Genomic DNA, 21601 nt, shown 5'->3' on the forward strand with positions numbered 1-21601 from the left:
AAGAACACAGTTATAGGTAGTTGAGGTCGCTCTTTTTTCTGCTTTGCAAAAAGATCCTTATACACCGACATGCCACCATCAAGAGAATTTGCACGTACGTAATGTAAATTTGGCAAGCTGTTTTACGTACGTGCACATATTAAACTGCAACGCTATTGACGCACAGGTAGAGAAGAAGCTGAGTGACTTTTTTAGCCAATCAGAATGCAGAACACAATGGACAATGCAAATCCGTGAAGTAGCGAAACTGTGAAAAGTAAACCGCGTTATAGCAAGGGATTACTGTACACGTAAACTTCCGGTTGTGGACTTCCAGTTCTGGCTTCCAGTTCTCTTGAAAGAATTGAAAGTTGTAAATTATGACATCCCCTGCTTCTCTTACTTTTTTTTTTAATATAACTATGGTTTTTGTTTCAAGATGCAATACATATTAATGCACTTTGTTTATATGGGCATTTTAAAAATCTTTATAAACAGGAAAGCTTGAGTTCAAAGATGTCATTGATGTTTTAAGGTTTTGTTTTTAAAAATAGGCCTCAATGAGCAAATGTTTTTTTGTGACATCTATCCCTCTCACCCTCTGCGGGTGGTTTCTCACACAGCTTGGGTACTTTAACAGAGGCCTGGGAGCTTGAGGGTCCTGCGCAGTATCTTAGCTGTTCCTAGCAATGTGCTTTTCTGGACTGAGAGGTCTGAAGTCTCTCCAGGGATCTGTTGTTGCCACTCGTCCAGCTTTGAGGTCACTTCCCGAGTGCTCCAATTATCACAGGCACCACTGTCATCTTTACTGTCCATGCTTTCTCCAGTTCTTCTCTAAGTCCCTGGTATTTCTCATGTTCCTTCCTCCTGATGTTTCCATCACATCCACCACAATGGCTTTCCTCTGTTCTTTATCCAACACTACAATGTCTGGTTGGTTCGCCATTGCCATCCTATCAGTCTGGATCTGGAAATTCCACAGCATCTTTGCTCCTTCATTCTCTACCACCTTCGGAGGTGTTCCCACTTTGACTTTGTGAATTCCAGTTCATATTATGCATACATGTTCCTGTTTTTATTGTATATATTGTATATATACTGTAGATAAGAGAGTGAGAGACAGAGACCGAGAGAGAGAGAATCATGACTTTTGTGATCTGTTGCACCCCCTATCATCTACCGTATAAAATCATTCCATTAAAATGGCTTTCTATAAAAATCAATACAACATTTGCTGGAAAAGGTTTTTGTGTTCTGGCCAGTTACTGTTTAGGAAACTAATAACTGGTGAATTGTGTATTCATGTGACACAAAGTGACACAAAGCAATGACATAATGAGGGTTTGGTAAATTTACCTGCATTGTTCCTTTTCAAACAACTTCCTGTAACTTCAACCATTCAAATAGTATCATCTACAACTCAAAAGCTGTGCGCAGCCCTTCAATCAGCTACGCTTTTTTTTATACACTAAACTTTATTATCAACTGATACTCTTTAAATACATATAAACATTAACGAATAGTGGCTGCTGATTGTATTAAAAATCTTTCATATTTTATTGGCTCTAGACCCCTTGGTAGGCTTTTATCCTCTAAAAAAGGCACAAGTACCACCATATTGCACAAATCTATTTTACTCATGCTGCTTATCTGAAACCAGGAGAGATGAAAAGCAGAGCAATTGCACCTGTGTTCGAACAGTGACGTTAGCAGTTTAGCTGCTGCTTATTTGACCTAGTATATGTGGTGGAGGTAAACCACCAGCCTATTCAGACAGATTGACAGGTGTGCACTGTGACAGCTGATGAGACATGTGGGACAGTATGGTATCTGTGATCCTTTTACAAGACTGAGTGGAAATAAACAAATATAAAAAAAGTGAGAGATGCTTCAGTAAAAAACAGTTCATTTGTGTTTCAGCACAGCTAAAATTGCTATAGTTCTATTTGTTGCTAAGCTGCACACAAAGGGGTGAAAGTATGTTTCAACTTACCTTCAATTAAAATTTAAGTAAAGCAATATCTTGGCCCATCTCCTTACGCTCTCCTGGGTGGGAACACTTTTGATTTGTTTGGATGAAAGGAAAAGACAACTGGATAAGTCGAATGCTTTGTTTACACATTTTATTGGTTCACGAAGATAGCATATGCCACAGATAACACATCTAATCTGTTAACGCACTTAAAACTGCATCACCCGACTGTAAAAATCGGGTCTACAAGTTGCAAGTTACAATGTTTGTTTGTTTTCAGGCCAGTGTTAATTATCCAAAGTTTTTGGCTCCAGACAGCTAATATTGTATTATTTTATATAGCAGATCACCTACATATGTGAATTTTATTATTGTTATATAAAACCAATAAATGTATTTAGGAATAATTTTTTTTCTGCCTTTTTTGTGTTCCAAAAAAGTACAGAAAATGTATCGAACCTATGAAGATTTTAGTGTACCTTTACACCCCTAAAAATAGGGATGGGTATAGTTAAGGTTTTAACGGTAATACTACTCTCATTGATACTGCTTATCAATCAGGTATTTTAACGATACCATTATCGATACTTTTTGAGGATGAAAAATAAATAAATAAATAAATAAAAAATTAAGAACAGAAAGTGTTTTAGTTCCTCATTATGCAACAACATTTCTTTTAACAAAACATTTTACTTTATATATGATAATGTTACAATACAAACCTGGAACGCACGTGGATGTGCTACACCAGGTGTCGGTCACATGCATGCACCTCTCAAACAGCCATTTGGATCAGTTTCACATTGAGATTAAAGCACAGGGAGCCGCAACACTAGGTGTGTTTAAAAAAATGGTTTAGCCTATATATCACAATAAAGTCTATTTGGCAATACTTGTATTGATTCAAAATGCTGTCAGGATATTTATTTATTTTTTTTTCTTCTTTAAATTCAGTAAACCCAATAAATTATATTAATTTTATGGATGACAGCTATTTTTTTTTATTATGGAACAGCTGTTAGTTTGTCTGGAATCCTAAGTGGTGAGTCTAAGCCCCGCCCCCGCCTTTCTACCTGTTCGTCGTTTTCCCCCGCGTGCAGAGTTTTTTATTCACGTGGTTTTGTTTACTAGATTTGGTTTAAATCAGGAAAGATTGTGGAGAAAACAGTGAGAAGCTTTGTACATCACATCAAAAGTTATTTCAATGAGCTTGCATTCATCCAATCACATTTCAAGGAGTCACTGTGTCTTGTTGTAAAGTTGTGCCATTGTTTTGAGGGAATTCTGTTAAGAAACTACAAGATAGCTTTCAGGATGACATCACAGCAGCAAGTGCCAAATAATGAGACACAAAAAAGCATGTAAAGCGCGTTTTCAGCTGTGTTAAAATAAGGATTGAGGAGTTGGACCCTTTTTCCTCTTTGATTAAATGACATCATCTGCGGCTCTTTTGCTGCTACATTCCGACTGTGTTTAGATCACGTGACCAGTTGTTTCGCTCCAGGAACGGATTGTTTCAGACTGAGGAATAATCGAGACCACCTTGAAAAATGGGTCCAAGAGCGGCTCCTGGTCTCATGTTAGCTTTGAACAGAGCTTTTCTCTGTGTTTGAAACAGCTGATTTACGTTGACTGCGTAAGGACTACACTAATGTAAAGTGTTGCGTTTCATCACAAGACTGCTTTTCTTAAGTTTAGAACCCACTGGAATTATGTTAACGTAAACGGTTGAAGAGTTACGACAGTTAAAATAATGTCAACACTGGAATTAAAGTTCCAATGTCAAAGAGTTAAATTATCTGCGTATATGTGTACTTGGGGGGGGGGGGGGGGGGGGGGGAACATCACTGAATATAGAACCAAAGTTGCCAAATGCGCCACACTAAATGCTATCTAGCATTTATCTTTTTTTATATTTAACCATGTGTGTCTGCACGTCAGTGACCTTGTCATCTGTGTTGTATCACAGTCTATCATCCACTACAACTTTTTTTCTTTAAACTGCAAATGGAAATTTTGCAAAGGGCTTCATTGCTGTAGACTGATTAATATAAAGAAATACACAAACAGAGACAGTTAAGGGATTCAGTAAAATCTCCAGTTCTAATCTTGTCATGGGGCATCACAATTGTGAAATCAAAGGTCTAAATGCCTGGTGAAGCTGTAATATTTATACAGCATTTGCCTCTTAATATATTGTATCAATATTTGACACTAAATTGTTGACATGCATCAACTGACTGAACTGAGAAATGGTTTAATGACTTAAGGTCCAGAATAAAATGGCACACACCACAACAGAAAAAAAAAAGATGAACTTGAAGAAAATTACAACTCCAGGATTTTTGGATTAATTTCCTTAAGGCTGTGTCACACCGCTACTACATACAATTTGCGCCTTGCCAAAGGATAAAAACTGGTCATACGGTAATATACATAAAAAATATTTTGACAAATGTATCAGAAATGAACCAATGTTAAAACACAGAAAAAGTGCAAATAAACCATGCAAAGAACACGTCAGCATTTAGTCAGCCACCAATTGTGCAAGTTCTGCCACTTAAAAATAGGAGAGAGGTCTGTAATTTTCATCATAGGTATACCTATGAAGGAGAAAATGAGAAGAAGAAAAATCCAGAATCACATTGTCTGATTTCTAAAGAATTTAAATGCAACTGATGGTGGAAAATAAGTATTTGGTCACCTACAAACAAGCAAAATTTCTGGATCTCACAGACCTGTAACTTATTCTGTAAGAGGATCCTCTGTCCTCCACTCGCTACCTGTATTAATGACACCCGTTTGAACTTGTTATCTATATAAAAGACACCTTTCCACAACCTCAAAAAGTGACACTCCAAACGGGACTATGACCAAGACCAAAGAGCTGTCTAAGGACACCAGGAACTGAAGACTGAATCTGCAATAGGTAAGTAGCTTGGTGTGAAGAAATTAAGTGTGGGAGCAATGATTAGGAAATAGAAGACATACAAGACCACTGATAATCTCCGTCCATCTGGGGCTCCCTGCAAGATATCACCCAACGGGGTCAAAATGATCACAAGAAAGGAGAGCAAATATCCCAGAGCCACACGGGGGTACCTAGTGAATGACCTGGGACCAAAGTAACAAAGGCTGCCATCAGTAACACACCACGCCACCAGGGACTCAAATCCTGCAGGGCCAGACGTTTCCCCCTGCTAAAGCCAGTACATATGCAGGTCCACCATAAATTACAAATGAATACTTTAAAAATGAGACAATGTGATTTTCTGGATCCCCCCCCCCCTCCAACCATAAATCCCTATGTCCCAACCAATCCACCAGTCCACTTGTCTAGTGGACTGACCTACTTTCTCTGCACTGATACTTAATAATTCACAAGCTTTAGAATGTACTTTTGGATGGTAACATGGAACCTGATGGCCTCTGTTTGGCAATCATTAGAGTATAGCCTTCGAGATAACCTGTTCATGTATAACAGGTTGTTACTTTATGTATGACTCTCATGAACATTTGTGAGGCATTATCGTCTATGTATGAGCCATTTAAACATGTACAAAAAAACTCATGCTATAGGTTTAAATGGGAATCCATCCATCCTCTCAAAGGAATAACAGAAGGTAGTGAAGAAACCCAAAGAAAAACACAAGGTAAAAAAAAACATCTGAATGGCTAAAATTCTGTGTCAATGTTATAAAAAAAAATCAAAATCAAAAAATAACATGTAGATATAGTGGTGTTTGTATAATCTCCCAAATAAAGTTAAGCTAATCAGTGAGCTAAGCACTTCCCACAGCTGCAGCCTACACACAAACATGGGTAATGTCTTTTGGCATGCTGTCATCAGCATTACATAACAGAATCAAGAGAATCTACTCACCAAAGAGCCATTTATAATCCCCGCTAAAGTGTGTTCTCTTTCCCATTGACTGAGTTTGAATATGTGTGACTGCTTTCAACAGGAATGTAACTGTCAGAGGGCTATAGATAACGTTTTTGCAATAATTGCAATGGGTGCGCTAAACTTTTTTAGCTAAAGTGTACCAGCACAAAAGCTTGTTGCATCCACCTTTTCAACCACATTGCATTTAACTCAGTACTTTTACATGGTCACTTTCCTTTTTATTCGCTGTCATATTGGCATTTCAACTTGAAAATTCTTAACTTACAAAATGGTAAACAGAAAGTCCTTTATTTCAAACAGTTCTACAATATTGATGACATGAAATAAGACCCATTCCATCGCTTTCTGTGTTTTCAAAGGGCGGCACTGGCTCGGGCGGTTGAGCAGGTCGTCCAATGATCGAAGGGTCAGCTGTTCAACCCCCCCCCCCCCCCCCCCCCCCCCCCCCCAAGCCAACTGTCATTGAGTCCTTCGGCTTGACAATGGAGCCTGGCTGGAGCCTCCCGTGTGGCTCCACTGCTGTGTGAATGTGCATGAATGTCCCAGTGATGGTCAGAGGGACTGTAGGCGTGAACTGGCCTCACCAAGTATGAATGAGGAGTGAATGAATAATGGACACATTGTATGTGCTTTGAGCGTCTGGAAAAACGCAGACAAATCTAATCCATTAGTATTATTATTTGACCATGTCCTTGTAGCATTTATCTCTCAATGAAGGACATATATAAAATTATTTAAAATTAAAACTGCCTGAGTATTTCTTTATTCAAAACGTAAATAAAAACATGCCGTTTGAAAAAGCTGAAATTTGTGACACAGCAAGAGAAATGGGTGGACCAAAGTCTCCCTTCTCTGCTCCTTTCTGATGCATCCACTTGCAGACGTCTTTGTCTTCCACGTCTGACCTGGTATCAGGCTCAAAACTGTACCACTGAATAACTTGAATATTGCTCGGCATTTTTGCTGCGCCAGTGATGTTAGGTTGAGGTTGTGGGGAGCTGTAAGCAGCGGGAGAGAGTCTAAACAAAGATTTCATGAGATAATAGCAGAAGTTTACTCTTCACACAAACAGTCTGGCCCACAACTTAGAGGTAATGAACTCCTGCCGCTCTGCAGAAACTATGTCCAAGTTTTTAAATTGCTTCACTGAGCTGCAATTTAAGCTATGAAATAACTAAATAAATAAAAACTTGTATAAGTTTTACGATTAGTACAGAGCTTATCCAGCATGGTATGTCATGGGTATGTCCTGAATTGAAATATTCTTTCACAGCAGGAGCTGTTTGGGTAAGCAGTAACCTTTATGTTTGTGGTTTAAAGTGCTTCATGCTAAATAATTTGTCAAAATGATGGGCAAACCTCATCATCTAATCAAGGATGCCCCATAATGCACTTTTTCTAGTTTCTTATTTGTCATTTTTAAAATTTCTATTTCTCAAAGATTTGTTTTTTGCTCTTTTTTCTTTGTTTTTTATGAATAATTATAGTTTTGTGATCTTTATGATGTTTTTGCATTTTTTGATATGATTTGAGCTTCAGGTGAATGTAGTTAACAACTTAACACCAATAATGTTACAGCGACACCTACAAAACACAGGCTTATTGACATACCATAAATCTTCATCCGTTCAAATGATCATGGTGAATCAGCTGAACCTGATGTGGAGAAAAAGGGGCTTTTCTTTCTGGCTTTATACTGATATGCAACACATTACTAATGTAGTGCTGCGGTGTAAAACCACTTTTCTCCACCACAGTATCCGCTGATAAACGTTGATTACACAAACACTTCACAACTGCACGGTGCTGCATATCAGCATAAGGTTGCTTTTCTCTGCTTTAGAATCTGCTGGATTTTTTTCTTTTCTTTAGAAGAAGAGAAAAAGAAAAAAAGAATCCGCTAGAATTATGTTAATTGTGTTAACAGTGGTAAAGTTACGGTAGTAAAGAATGTTAAAAACCGGAGCTCAAGCTCTGATGTTGAAGGATTTTAACCCTTTTCATCCACTCCAACTGCTGCCAGTACTGGGCCCGTGCGCACTGACATAAACTGAACGACTCAGATGTACATTCTCATAAAAACAGTCATTCTTAATAGAGGGAGGTGTGTTACACCTACACACGCATACAGGAAAGCGACTTTCAGAGTCACAGAGATTTTCTTTCTTTTTCCACAGAACGGCTGGGCGCACCGGTGCAACCATGGATTTTTTTAAGGCGCACGGTTGAAAAATCTAGTCCCCCACTCTAGAGCCCTGTGTCAAAAGAGAGGAGACAAAAATAGAAGCTTTTAAAAAAACAAAAAAATAAGTGTCATTTTGATCAAATGGCTGCAACACACAACCAAAAAATGATAATACAGTTTTCTCCAAATAAGTCTTCTAAAAATGTTAGTCCGTTGAAAGCTTTTCATCGGAATAATCATTTATCCTTTTAGGGTGAAGTAAAAGTTTTCATTGAAGACTGTATACTAAACATTAAACTTGATGAGGGCAAAATTTGGAGGTTACACAAATCGACTTTCCATCCTTTCTCTCCTGTGACAAAGCAAAAACCTGACTGATGCAATAGGGGTGTGATGTGAAAAACAATATATTTTGGGTTGACTTTTTTTTTTTTTTTTGCTCCAGGATCTTCCAAACTAAGCAAACTGATCCCAGTCTGTTAGAGTTTAGATCATAAAAATACTGAACCAAAAAAAAAAGGTACACCTTTAACTTCAGCACACCTACTCTTCCTACGGCCGAGGTGACGTTGTCCATTGCACAATACTTTGTAATTTGTGGAGCAGCAACACAGCAGCTGTGTTTGATTATAATATTCTTCCTGCTCAAGCCAAACAGCATTCCACCTCCACAAACAAAACATTACAGGTGCACCAGAGAGGCAGAAATGTTTTGACTGCTGCCGTTACTCATTCAGTGAAAGGGAGGCAGAACAGGAGAGAATGTGCCTAGAAGGCGGTTTTAAAGTGAATGCCTCGCATTACCCTTCAAGGTTCCTCTAACATGCTAAGGATTCTCAAGGCAGTGCGCCTTACAAACCTGTTTTTGTCTTGCTTTATTTTTCTTGCGCTAAAATTACAATGATGGTGTTGGAATGCAGATTTGCTTTCACTAAAGCTTCATATAAGGTAGGATAAAAATACATCTTACAATTAACAACTGTGATAAAGAGTTTGTGGAAAATACTGAAAGAGCTTCGAAAAAAGCTAAGATTTCACTTTTCACAGTAGGTAGGACAGGCTCCAGCAACCCAGTGCGGGTTTAGTAGAATGGATGGATATCACTTTCCTTTTGATAGAGATTGTGCAAGTGGTGTAAAGACTATAGAATGAGTCTTCTGTTTTTTCATTTCAGAATACAATAACTGGTCATCCAGATTAAAACAAATGGAAGCTCCAACAAACACCACCGTTAGTCAAACATGGTCACTTCAGCTGCAAAGAAAACAAATAAATGAGTCTTAAACATACACATGCACTTGACTTTTCAACAGCTCAATTCTGTTTTCTTATCGACCTATGAATAAGCAAATATGGCTCAACAGATGCTCCAAATAACACAAGAGCAGTTGGCCGTGAGGATGAGTAATATGAACTCTAACCCACATGACTCTTGCACAATCCCCTTTCATGTTTGTCTTTAGATCGACAGCGGCCAGTGTTGTTCATTTGTAGGACTTCTCTGTGGCAATGGGGCTGGTGACTGGCTCACATGACGAAATGTTATAATCAAGACTGATGAAGCACTTTCTTCCACTGTTGCTGAGCAACCCACATAATAGATCTCTTTTTGTTACTTTGAAAAAAGGGCTAAATAAGGTTGCTGTATTCTTAAATTATGTTTATGATGAAGCTGCGGGTTATAATTAATAAGTGATCATATACATAAAAAAGGGTGCTCCAAAAATAAATACATTCTAATCATGCGAGGTAAAGACTGCTTCTTTCTAGCAATATCGGAGTCATCTGTCCATTATTTTGATAGGTACCTTTCTCTGCTCCATGTGCTATTCTACATATGTGCAAACCAAAATATAAAAAGTCACTATCACAAAACAGAAAAATCACTTATATGGTACACGCCAAAGTACTTCCATTTTTACTGCCATTTTTTTAAAACACTCATGAATGGTGCTTTCAGCACAGTGACACATAAGCAAAACAATATATCCAGACGTTTTCAAAGCCCAAATTTAGACCCACACCTTTTCCCCCCATACAGCTCTTTTGTTTCCATTTCAAATATGTTTTATTCAATTTTCAAAGTTATACGGATAGGCACTCCCATCTTCCAATGACAGTTAAAGACCCACTCCAATAAAAATTGTGGTTTTGGTGGGGGTTTTTTAACATGCTCTTCTGCCATTTTTCTAAAGGTTGGAGGATAAATATAGAGATAATTAAGCTTAAAATTACATGTCTGAGTATTTATTTATTCAAATTGTTTTAAATTAGGAGCAGACCAAAAAATGCATTTGAGTATCTGTGACATAGAAGTTACAATGGGCCACAAGCTCCCGGCTTCGCTCCATTCTGATGTGGATGACTAGATCCACGTACGTCTTTGTTTAACTCGTCTGAGCTGGCATCTGGCTTCAAAATGTAATGTACAACAGGAAAGCTCCACTATTGCTCACCACTTTTGTTGCACTGGTAATGTTAGGTTGGGGTTGTAAGCTAGCGGAAGAGAGTGTAAACAGATGGATAACTCCTGCCACTCTGCAGAAACTATGTCCAAGAAAACAGCTCAATTTCGGCTGAAAATGGCATAATCATAATTAAAAGCCCACTGGGAACACTTTTACAATACATTTAAAAAATGATCGGAGTGGATACAACAACCTGGGTTTTTGTTTGAACTGAATTTGTGCTTTCTAAAACAAAACCGTTTTTGTTTTAGTAAATTGTCCGTTCATGATTGAAAGCAGAAAAGGAAATGAAAATAAAAAAGGTTTGTTGTACTTCAAATTATCAGCGATTGACAACAAAATGAGTATGAGCCTTCCTTATTCCTGTTTAATAAATTCAGTTATGCATTAAGAGCTAAACTTGAACCAGGGGTTAAACAGTCAGCCAAAAGTCGAATGTGTCCCTATTGCCCTCTCATACAAAAGATGAATCCAATTCCTCATTTTAGCACATTTGTTTCCCAAGCTTCTGATTTAGTGGACTACAGATACCCTACACTTAAAAAATGTTTTCCATTCAGAAAGAGGAACTCATACTGGGAATTCAACCTTATGATCAGATTGTAAGCCACTCGTTAAATGCAAACACACTTGGACTAAAAGTCAATTGCTACAGAGCTCCAAACTTCATGTGACCTTCCGATTAGTCCAAGTACAGTACGCAGAGAACTTCATGGACTGGTTTTCATGGCCGAGCAGCTGCATCTAAGCCACACATCACCAAGTGCAATGCAAAGCTTCGGACGCAGTGGGGTAAAGCACGCCGCCACTGGACTCTAGAGAAGTGGAGATGCGTTCTCTGGACTTATGAATCACACTTTTCCATCTGGCAATCTGATGGACGAGTCTGGGTTTGGAGGTTGCCAGGAGAACGATACATTTTGAACTGCATTGTGCCGAGAGAGCAATTTGGTGTGGGGTTGTTTATCAGAACTTGGGCTTGGCCCCTTCAGTGAAAGGATCTTTGAATGCTTCAGGATACCAAAACATTTTGGACGATTCCATGCTCCCAACCTTGTGGGAACAGTTTGGAGCAGGCCCCTTCCTCTTCCAACATGAATGCACCTCTGCACGAAGCAAGGTCCATAAGAACATGGATGACAGATTCTGGTGTGGATGAACTTGACTGACCTGCACAGAGCCCTGACCTGAACCTGATAGAACACCTTTGGATAAATCAGACCAGAGACTGACACGCTGCTGCTCTAGGCTGACATTATGAAATGGGCGGCACCCACAAGGAGCAAAAGCCTCAGAGATTGAGTCATCTTACTTCTGGGTAGTAAATTTAGCTGTGAAAATTAATTTCTGATTTATTTATTTTTTTAAATCGTAAAGGTACTATATTATCATATATATGGATATAGTTTACTCTGAAAGGCTTAAGAATGTCATGATATAGACATAGACAGTCTACTACATAAACATCTTTGTTTATTTATGACAGAAGAACTTTGACCTGAATAATTTTACGTAACATAAACACTCCTATTGGAGTTTGAGTGCAAACTATGAAAAGGCTTGAGAAGAAGATTTGCCCTGCAGGGAATTACCTAACCCCTATAGCCTTCAGAAAAACCACAGGACTGTTTGGTATGAATGCACCTGGAGGTTCTCCTGAATTTAAACACAAAGTCTTATCAGAACTTGCACTTCACTGTCTACACTTGATGGACACAGCTGCTCAATGTTCGCCTTAAACATGAACATTTGGCTTTACTTTAAAAAGATCAAGACAGTCTATAAAAGAAACAAAGACCTCTATTGTGAAACAATTCATAGTAAATCCACACCACCGCTACCCCCCCCCCCCCCCCACTGTGTTTTTTATTCCCCTTTTAAAGCATCAATGGGCAGGTCAACCAAATTCTAGGCTGTACTGGCCCACGTGAACCATGGACCATTTACAGACCCACTCCAGTCATCCTTTGGCCTAAAGTGTTTTTTGAACTCTCAAAATTCAAACCTTCATTAAAAAATAAATGAAGTGTTGTGCGGCACTAGTTCATTAGACATTCACCTCTTCGTTGTGGGCGGGACCATTTCCACAGAGCAACCCATCCCCACATTCCCCTCATCGCTGCTGTCTCCAGACAGGAAGCTTGTGGCACGTCCAGCATATTTCTTACTGAATCACTAAAATTTAAATGTTATAAATATATTCAGAATTCCAATTTTGAGCTTAGTTTTCTTTCTGTATGTCCTTATCAGAAAAATCATGTTAAAACACCCAAATCACGAATTTCATCTGAGTGGGTCTTTCCACTTAAAATAATAATAATAACAAGAATAAGTAGGATTGTACAGCAACAAAACAGTTGCAGCAAAGTGAATATATTGCACGTTTGTACACAGATTTGAATAAAGGCTTTTGTGCTCTCTTTCTTACAGGTACATTTAATTTCATTTGTTCATTCTTTCTTGAGCAACCTGTAATAACACTTGCTCACATAGGCACACAAGGCCTCACTTTAGTACTTAACTTTGTGCCTCACACAAAGATTATAGTTGAGCAGCCCACCCATGTTTTAAACTGCTGTTGAGGCATCTTTAGAAATCTGCTTTAACTTTGAGATTTGTATTTTTTAAATGCTAGAAAAAGATAAGATTCACTTTCTTTTGTTGTCCTTACGCTCTACAGCTGCTTTAGATATACCAACCCCCATATCAGATACGTGCATTCAATCTAAAAATCAGTTTTTCATCTCCTTCAGACAGCATTGTTTGGTTTGGACTAGTTTCAACTGAATTTAATGACAAGAAAGAATGTAATTCACTAGATTCAACTACTTTGCAGCAAATCATTATTTCCAAAAAAAAAACCTAGCCTTCCTGTAAATCTTGAATGACTGTGGTAATGGTAACAAAAAGTGCAACTTTTAATTTCGTAAGGACTTCTTAGGTATTAGTGATCCAAACGATCACTAGCAGCTTCCCGCCGGATCCGGTGTCAAACCGTGTAAAAAATTAGTAAAACAATGAAGCACAGAAACGCCAGTCTGTCCAGCATCACTGCTTTTCACTACGTCTCCAATAATTTTCTGGGTTAATGTGACAGGGTGTCTTACTGTGCTGCTGTAAACTGTCATGAAGCACAACAAACGAAAGCATATGTTGTTAACAATTTGCAAATGTTGTTGATGAAATCAGTGGAAAACAGTTTAGTTCTCCTTCAAAGTTTGTGTTGAAGCACAAAGGAATCATTAACAGCCAGAGATTCCAGTGTTTGCTCCATCTATATAACTGAAACAGCTGCTTTCTAATAATGTCTGGTTGAAGGACAAATTCTATTTCAGACTTTAAACACTCTGGAAAAATTTTAAGTTCAAATAGAAAACTATTACTAAATAAAAGAAAGAGGATTAAACTGAAGTGGCCAACACACACATTCAAACTATAATGAAACAATTTATTCACACAAAAATAAAAGCAGTTTGGTTACGATACATTTCTGACTTAGGCAAAAGAAAAACTAATAAGACTTCAGCATGCTCACTCTTGTCTAGTTGGAACTGAACTTAATGGATATAATGTTGGTCTTTTTTTTGGTAAAATTTAATCAAGCATGCTGTTCTAAAACAGTGAAAATATCCCAAAAAGATTTAACTGAAAATATAGATTTTAAAAATCACTGTTCAGAAAGTTCATATTACTGTTTTTATATCATTTCTTCATTTTGAGGCTAACATAAATTAATAAAATTTAAACTGGGGGAATAACAACTACCTGGGCAGATTTTCAACTGATATAGCAGAAATGTATTACTGAAAGCTATCGCAACTTTTAGGAAAAACAGCTGCAACTTCACACTTTTTGTGACTCAATTATTACACAATATGCATCCGAGATCATGAAGGGACTGCACATCAATACAGACTACAAAGTTTCTTTTTTTATATACACTTTTGGTTCTTGGTGTGCCTTGGGATTTTTGTCAAGGAGAAAATGTGTACCTTGAGTTAAAAAAAAAGGTTGAAAAACACAGTTCTAGGATAAATATAGAAGTGCAAGTAAGAAAATAAAAGCCAAGCATTAGTTCTCAAAAATGTCATGCATAAAGACAACTGTAAAAGCTACTGTTCCATTTCCATTTCCTACAGTGTGGTGACTTGTTGACATAACTGCTCCAGTTCAAAACAATTGAGATGCTCACATCTGTTAGGTCAACATCAAAGAGGGCAGAATAGGAGGATGGATAAAGAAGATGTTCAGTATGGTACTTGGTCTTAGATGACCACATATATTCCATTCCATTTAAGACAAATATTTGGCTCTGTTTAATGAGGACTACTGCAGCCTGCTGCTCGCCCCATGGCAGCTAGGACAGGTAGAAAATAAGGAAGGAAAAGACAGTGGTCAAACCACAAACACTCAAAACTTGTAATGCTGAGTTATCAATGACTACAACTTCCTAGAAAGACAGAATAAAACTACATTTATGCTAGGGCAATGGGATTTTTAAGTCAAAGTAAGCATCCAAATTGGATTAAAATATAGTATTTTTATGTTGAAAATCAAAAGCACAATGTGGTCAAATATATTAAAGAAAAAACTTAACACTTATTTTCCCATTATTCACGTTTTACAACAGAATTACCTTTGCATCATTGTTTATCAAAAATAAACGGGGATCTCCGGTAAATCTTTATTACTATGCTCAAAAGCCGATCAATATTTCAATTGTATATAATCAAAATACAAATGGACTATAAACTGGGTTGTAAACATATTGTCATAACGTTTCCCCAGCTAACCAATCACAACGCCATTAATGCTGATGCCTCTTTTTTTTTCTTAAACCTGAAGTAGTTCTCTTTCCATCCACAACTGTCTTTAAGCTTATATCACAGCAAACTAGTTTGTTACAGATAATAGTTTAATTTAAAAATATGTACGATATATACACTTATTAGTGGCAGTGTTTACAAACCAGGCAGAGGCGTCAACTAAGTTAGCAAGCTAAGGACTATGCAGTCATCGTGAATACAATGGTAGTAAAGAGTTAACAGCTGGTGATCCTGATAGATACTTTCAACATTGAGTTTAGGACTTTGACAGTAGAACCGTCACCACCAGGTAAGTTTACTTAAACCAGGCGTTAGCTGTTCGGTAGCTCTGTCTGACAGCTAGCTGAGGGCTCCCGTTAGCTCTTTGCTAACCTAGCCTAGCCATGTAGCACGTGTTTCTGATTAAAATAAAATTAACTTGACGTGAATAGTCTGCCAACGACAATACACCAAAGCGAAGTGAGGAACAATTTGGTCGAATACTTTTGCAACGTTGTTTTCTAATGGGTTTAATGTACCGTCTGACGTGATTACGCTCGAAAAGGTCAATACTACCGTGTTTTTCTTCCAAAGAATAGCCGGACCCCTTCATCCGACAACAGAGCATACCCCGACACCGACAGACGAGCCAGCAATGGATGCTAACTAACCTTAGCGGTAGAGCAGAAACCAATCGGCGGTAATTCCGTCCACTCCAACAGTCAACGTTCCCGTCTCCGTCAGTCGAACCAAATTTCGCTCAGCGGCGTTCCCGGTCAGAACGAATCTCCCCTCCACATAATAATCCACTCGAAAGAGTCAATTTCGTTTTCATTTGTTACCACTGACGGTTTCGGCGACGCCGTGCCAGTTCCTGCACAACACAGTGGTCTGATTCTACTCCGTGAACGGCTGCTGCTAAGACCATCGCGGGGCTGAACCGCCTCTCTGGCTCTCCATAGGTCCGTAGGCTGGCTCGCTCCTCCTCTTCACTCAGTGACTGCACGCTTCTCAGGCCCCCAACAAAATCACTGTCAACCTGCCAAGATTCAAATCTGTGACTTCCATTTATTTGTATTCCAGTTGTTTTTTTGTTTTGTTTTTTGTATTTATGATTAGCTTGTCTATGTTTCTCAAAGTAAGTAATATGTATACTGGGTTACATGGATGTATTTTTTAGGGGTGTAAGTCCTAAACGATCAAAGCCGGATATAGACATGAGCAAAAGGGGGCAATGCCCCTTCAAATGTCGTTACTGCCCCCTAAAACGGGATGGCCCGCAAAAATCCTAATTAACTAAAAAAATAAAAATGACACAAAAAAAAACAAAGAAAAATCCCAATCCAAAAATATAAAATAAAAATCACAAACAACAACAAAATGCAAAAAAGAAAAGAAATGTAAGGATGGACAGACAGAAATATGGACAAAGACATACATACTTAAAAAAAAAAAAAAAAGATGAATCCAGCCTCAACAGGGCACAAGCCCATGTCCTGCTTGTGCTGGTCCCAAGCCTGGTAAATTCATTAATTCATTCATTCGTTTATTGAACACAAAAAGATAAAAAATAATCTGGCCTCCCCTCCGTGAACCGAGTGTGAAGCTGCTGAATGAGGGTCAGCACCACTAAGTCTGAGGCCATGGTTCTCAGCCGGAGAAAGGTAGTTTGTCCTCTCTGGGTGGGTGGAGTGCTCCTGCCACAGGTGGAGGAGTCTCAATATTTTGGGGTCTTTATCACAAGTGAGGAAAGATTGGAGCGTGAGATTGACAGACGGATTGGCGCAGTGTCCACTGTTATGCGGTCGCTGTAGCGGTCTGTTGTGGTCAAGAGAGAGCTGAGCCAGAAAGCAAAGCTCTGAATTTGCCAGTCGATCTCCGTTCCAATACTCACATATGGTGGTGAGTTCTGGGTCATGACCAAAAGAACATGATCCTGGATACAAGCAGCTGAAATGAGCTTCCTCTGTAGGGGGTCTGGACACTCCCTTAGACATAAGGTGAGAAGCTCGGTCACCCGGAGAGAGCTTGGAGTAGAGCCACTGCTCCCATACATTGAGAGGAACCGGTTAAGGTGGCTCGGGCCTCTGGTCCAGATGCCTCCTGGAAGCCTCCCTGGGGAGGTGTTCTGGGGATGTCCAGGAAAGACCCAGGACACGCTGGAGAGACAATGTCTCTCGGCCTGCCTGGAAACGTCTTAGGTCCCCCCAGAGGAGCTGGAGGAAGTGACTAGGGAAAGGGAAGTCTGGGCATCTTTAAGTAGACTGTTGCCCCCCCCCCCCCCCCCCCCCCCCCCCCGACCCGACCCGACCCGACCCGGTCCCGGATGAGCGGAAGAAGATGGATGGATAATCTGGCCTGACTCCATTTAAAACTGGTTTTCAGCAGGTTTCTGCTCTGCAGAACAATTAACTCAAGATATGCATTGTACAAAACAGAGCAATCATGAACAGCAAACAGCATGGGGGGAAGTTAAAAACAACGTCAGTGGTTGCAGCTTTATCTGTCTTTAAAAAAAATAGAAGCTCTTTTAAAAGTCTTAGTTAAATATAGAGAGTAGTGTCAGAAAAGGCATTCAACATAAAACGTATATAAACATATCAAACAGATCAAAAGAGAAGATAGATTTATGAATAGATCAACTGATATGATGATAGCATGGTTTTCTAAGTACTTCAGGGGCTTGGAGGGATATGACACCCCAAAAATCTCAGCATACCCTGACCTGCCCCCCCTCAATATTCTACCTGCTCCATAGTGGGGCTGGGTAAACTCCAGGCCTGTTGCTGAAATGATTTATAGTCAATATTGGTTCATTTTGAACACTATTAATATTTGATCCAATTCACTGAGCTAAAAATGAATCTAGGACATCTTTAGCCAAAATGTGTCCAGTGTGACTCAGAGTTAGATACCTGGTCCAGAACAGTTCATGTGAAATTTTCTAGATTTCTTGTTTTTCTTGCAAGATAATGAAATGTAAATTAAATATGTATACAAACTAACAAGTAAACAAGAATTAATGGCACATTCACATTTTAGTTTCTCAAAGTTCATTGTTTTTCCACACAAAAAGAATATGAACAGAACATTATTAGAGCATTATAGCACACTGAATGGTTACATGGCTTTGTAAAATTCAGTGTTTCCACACACTGGACTTTAATGATGGCTTGATGACTTTTTGTTACCATCACATGTGTGTTGCCTGCCATGATGACACCTGGTCATTTTTACATTTTAGTCAAATAAACCTTGCATGCTTTAATCCGAATGGAATTTCTCAATATTGATATAACCAATTGATTTAATTTTGAAATGACTTCAAAGTGGTATAAGTTGATTCAATACAATTAACAACTTGCTTCAGTCAGATCAATCAGTTTGGATTGTATCTAAATCAACTCATCGATTAAATCAATAAATCCTTACTCCCCTAGTATTTTCAGATAAAGACAGCGTATTATCCTTTTTTAAAGATATTTCTAAGATAACCTGAAGAGATTTGTGAGCCTGAAGCTTCACATCCCAAAATCTGGTAACGTTCTGTCAGGTTGAAGGGAGGAAGCGACACACTGAGCAGATCCATTTTGATTCCTAGTCATGAGTAAAAGGCTATAAAGTAAAAGATTGATCTTTTCCAAATTGATTGATCACGCTATGGAAACCTAGTCCACAGCTGGTTTTTGGGGTTGTTTATTAACTCAATCTTGACAATGGAGTTAAAGATCTACAGCAGGTGACCCTCAAAAACTGAAGAGGGTGGGCTTATCATCAGTGAGTAGACCTCCCCATTCTCCACTTTTGACATGGACGGACAGACGGGTGGATGGATAACACATTACCGTGCTGAACTATGTTGGTCCTCTAATTATATATGAACCACCCCCACGCTCACTGCAAAATGAACTCGAGGTCAAGTCAACCATTTACTCTCCAGGAAGTCAACATCTGTGCTGTTTGATCCCTATAGAGAAGGACAAGCTGTGAATACAGTGTCCTAACATTGAAGGATAGCATTTGGGGGATCCCAACAACCTCCCGCTGTGTTCATAGTTGATGACTTTGCTGAGGCCAGGGCCTGCTAAATGGTCTGAAACCTTCCTAGCAGCTTCCCACAAGCTACCAAAATGGTCTCCCATGCTGCAGCATTTGCACCTAATTTCTGCCGTTTTTTGGCACAAACAAACAAACATTTCTAAAACATTAGCTTTGAAAAAAGCTTTTCAAACATAGTAAAAAATGTGCATTATGGTCATTTTAGAGTGCGCACTTTGGACTGCTAACAGCCAAGACCTCGTAAATATTTGACACACTAGGAGAACTATAGGTTGACCTTTAATATCAGTGATAACCTTTTCTTTGAAGACAGAGACTAAAGATGGGTTTAAAACATAGATTTAAAGATGAAGTTTGTTTTCTAAGTAAAGACAAACTTCATTGTCTTTACTTAGAAAACACAGATCATCAAACTTATGAATTGACTTTCCTATAAAATTATTTACATGTATTTTTCAAATGACTTCCTTGTTTGCGGTTCTTGTTAGACTTCCCCATTGCATATATACAAATTCCATCTTTGATCACTTTATATGAAAAAAGAAAAATAAATCGTACATAAACAGAATTGTTTTTAGGTGGAAATCTGAAAAATAAATTGAATGTTTAAATAAATCAAATTTGATTGAAAATCTATTTGGTTTTCAGGCTGTGATACCCAAACCTAACAAATACAAATATAATACAAATAGATATACAATTAAATATTTAATATCAAGCCTTACCTTTCATTCACATCAGGAAGAAAGACCGCTGCTTTGAAATATCTTTTTTTCATATAATACTTTACCTTGTCTGGAACCCATTGTGGCTTATGAGATAGAGCAATCAGAAAGGTCAGTGGTTTGATTCTTGGCCTTTGTAGCCAGCATGTTAGTGTCCTTGGGCCAGACACTGAATCTCACAGCAAACTGTTGTCATCATTGCTGTGTGCATGGCAGATAAAAGAATCCTTTGTCTTCTGAAAAAAGGAAAATGCCATAGAGAGCGAGAGAGCAGTATGTGTAAATGTGACTTGCAGTCAACAAGATTAGAAAAGCGCTACATAAATGCAGACCATTTATCTGTTCAAAGCCACTGATGAAACAGAAGGGGCTTTTGGCTTTGTCTTCCACAGCAGTGGTTTTTCTACTGCAGGATTCCCAAGAGTTCAGTTTTGCAGGATCAGAAGGCAGAGTTACTATTCTGAGATTGTGAATGTTTATGTCTTGTAAATATTTAAATATGCGCACAAACACTTTTTTAATTGGCAACAATTCAAAAGTGTTTAAAATGGAAATGGTATATCGGTATTTAAATTAAAATCTCATAAAAGATTCTGTTTCCCTGTGAAAGTGTGGCTGCATCATCTTAGTTTTGGTGATTCAAAAGGATGCCTCTGGGGAGAAGAGCATTGCAGATTGTCATGACAGATTTGAAATAAAAATATGAGAAAGTAAAATCCCTCAGAAGAGGGAGGAGGCTGCGAGGGAAATCATCATGCAAACAGATCTCCTTAAGGAGATGCAGAGCTTCCATTAATAAAACAATTCTGTGAAAGCCGCATCATTTAGCACTGTGGCTGATTCTAAACACATTTATGCTCATCTAATGCCTTTGCAAGTTGCATTTAAAGAACTAAATTAGTTACATTCAAGATTTTACCCATTTCAATGCTATTCTGTGGAGATTAATGCTGCAGAGTAAATGCTGCTATTTGTAAAAGCAGTATAATTACGTGGCTTTTTTAATTTTGTGATGTAAAGTTTTAGGAGAGTCATAATTCACTTTGCCCACTGCTGGCGTTTATTCTTGTCACAACTGCATTCATATTAAACAGGCTGGAAAATCCTTTAGTGTCATAGATCATATCAGGAGCAATGCCCCCCTATCATTTGCACAGCAGTTGCGGTTTAATATGCAGGGTAAAAGCTCAGCTTTACTTACAGCCACAGGATTTCACCTAACTGCTTCCTCTGCCACAAAAAAGCACTGTGAGCAAAACTGACAGAAGCCCACTGAAAAGCCCAATGACTGCCTGCATTGTTGGAATTCCGGCTTCACTTCCTGAGTCTGTCCACACCTGGGTGACTGCCAACACACATGCCTCTCATTTTTTCCCCCCCTTCCTTTCATTTTATCAAGATCATATGTAGACTAAATGTTACTAGTTAGACACAATTTGAATCCCTGTAGCCTCACCCACAAGGAAGGAAGAACAGGATAATACTCAGCCTTTTGTTACAT

At 38.5% G+C, this 21601-nt stretch overlaps 1 protein-coding gene across 7 annotated transcripts in view; it reads right to left on the reverse strand.

The window, feature by feature from the left end:
* The window catches only part of ncor2 (nuclear receptor corepressor 2), a 93689-nt gene extending 77413 nt beyond the window's left edge, over positions 1-16276 (reverse strand). For all 7 annotated transcript variants that reach the window (XM_078952702.1, XM_023958649.2, XM_078952701.1 and 4 more), the window contains exon 1: positions 15988-16276. The gene's annotated coding sequence lies outside the window, so the exon portion shown is untranslated. The remainder of the gene's footprint in view (positions 1-15987) is intronic.
* Positions 16277-21601: the final 5325 nt, after the last annotated feature.

The sequence above is a fragment of the Oryzias latipes genome, chromosome 9, assembly GCF_053564925.1.
Source record: "Oryzias latipes strain Hd-rR chromosome 9, Olatipes_Hd-rR_3.1".
Taxonomy (NCBI): Eukaryota; Metazoa; Chordata; class Actinopteri; order Beloniformes; family Adrianichthyidae; genus Oryzias; species Oryzias latipes.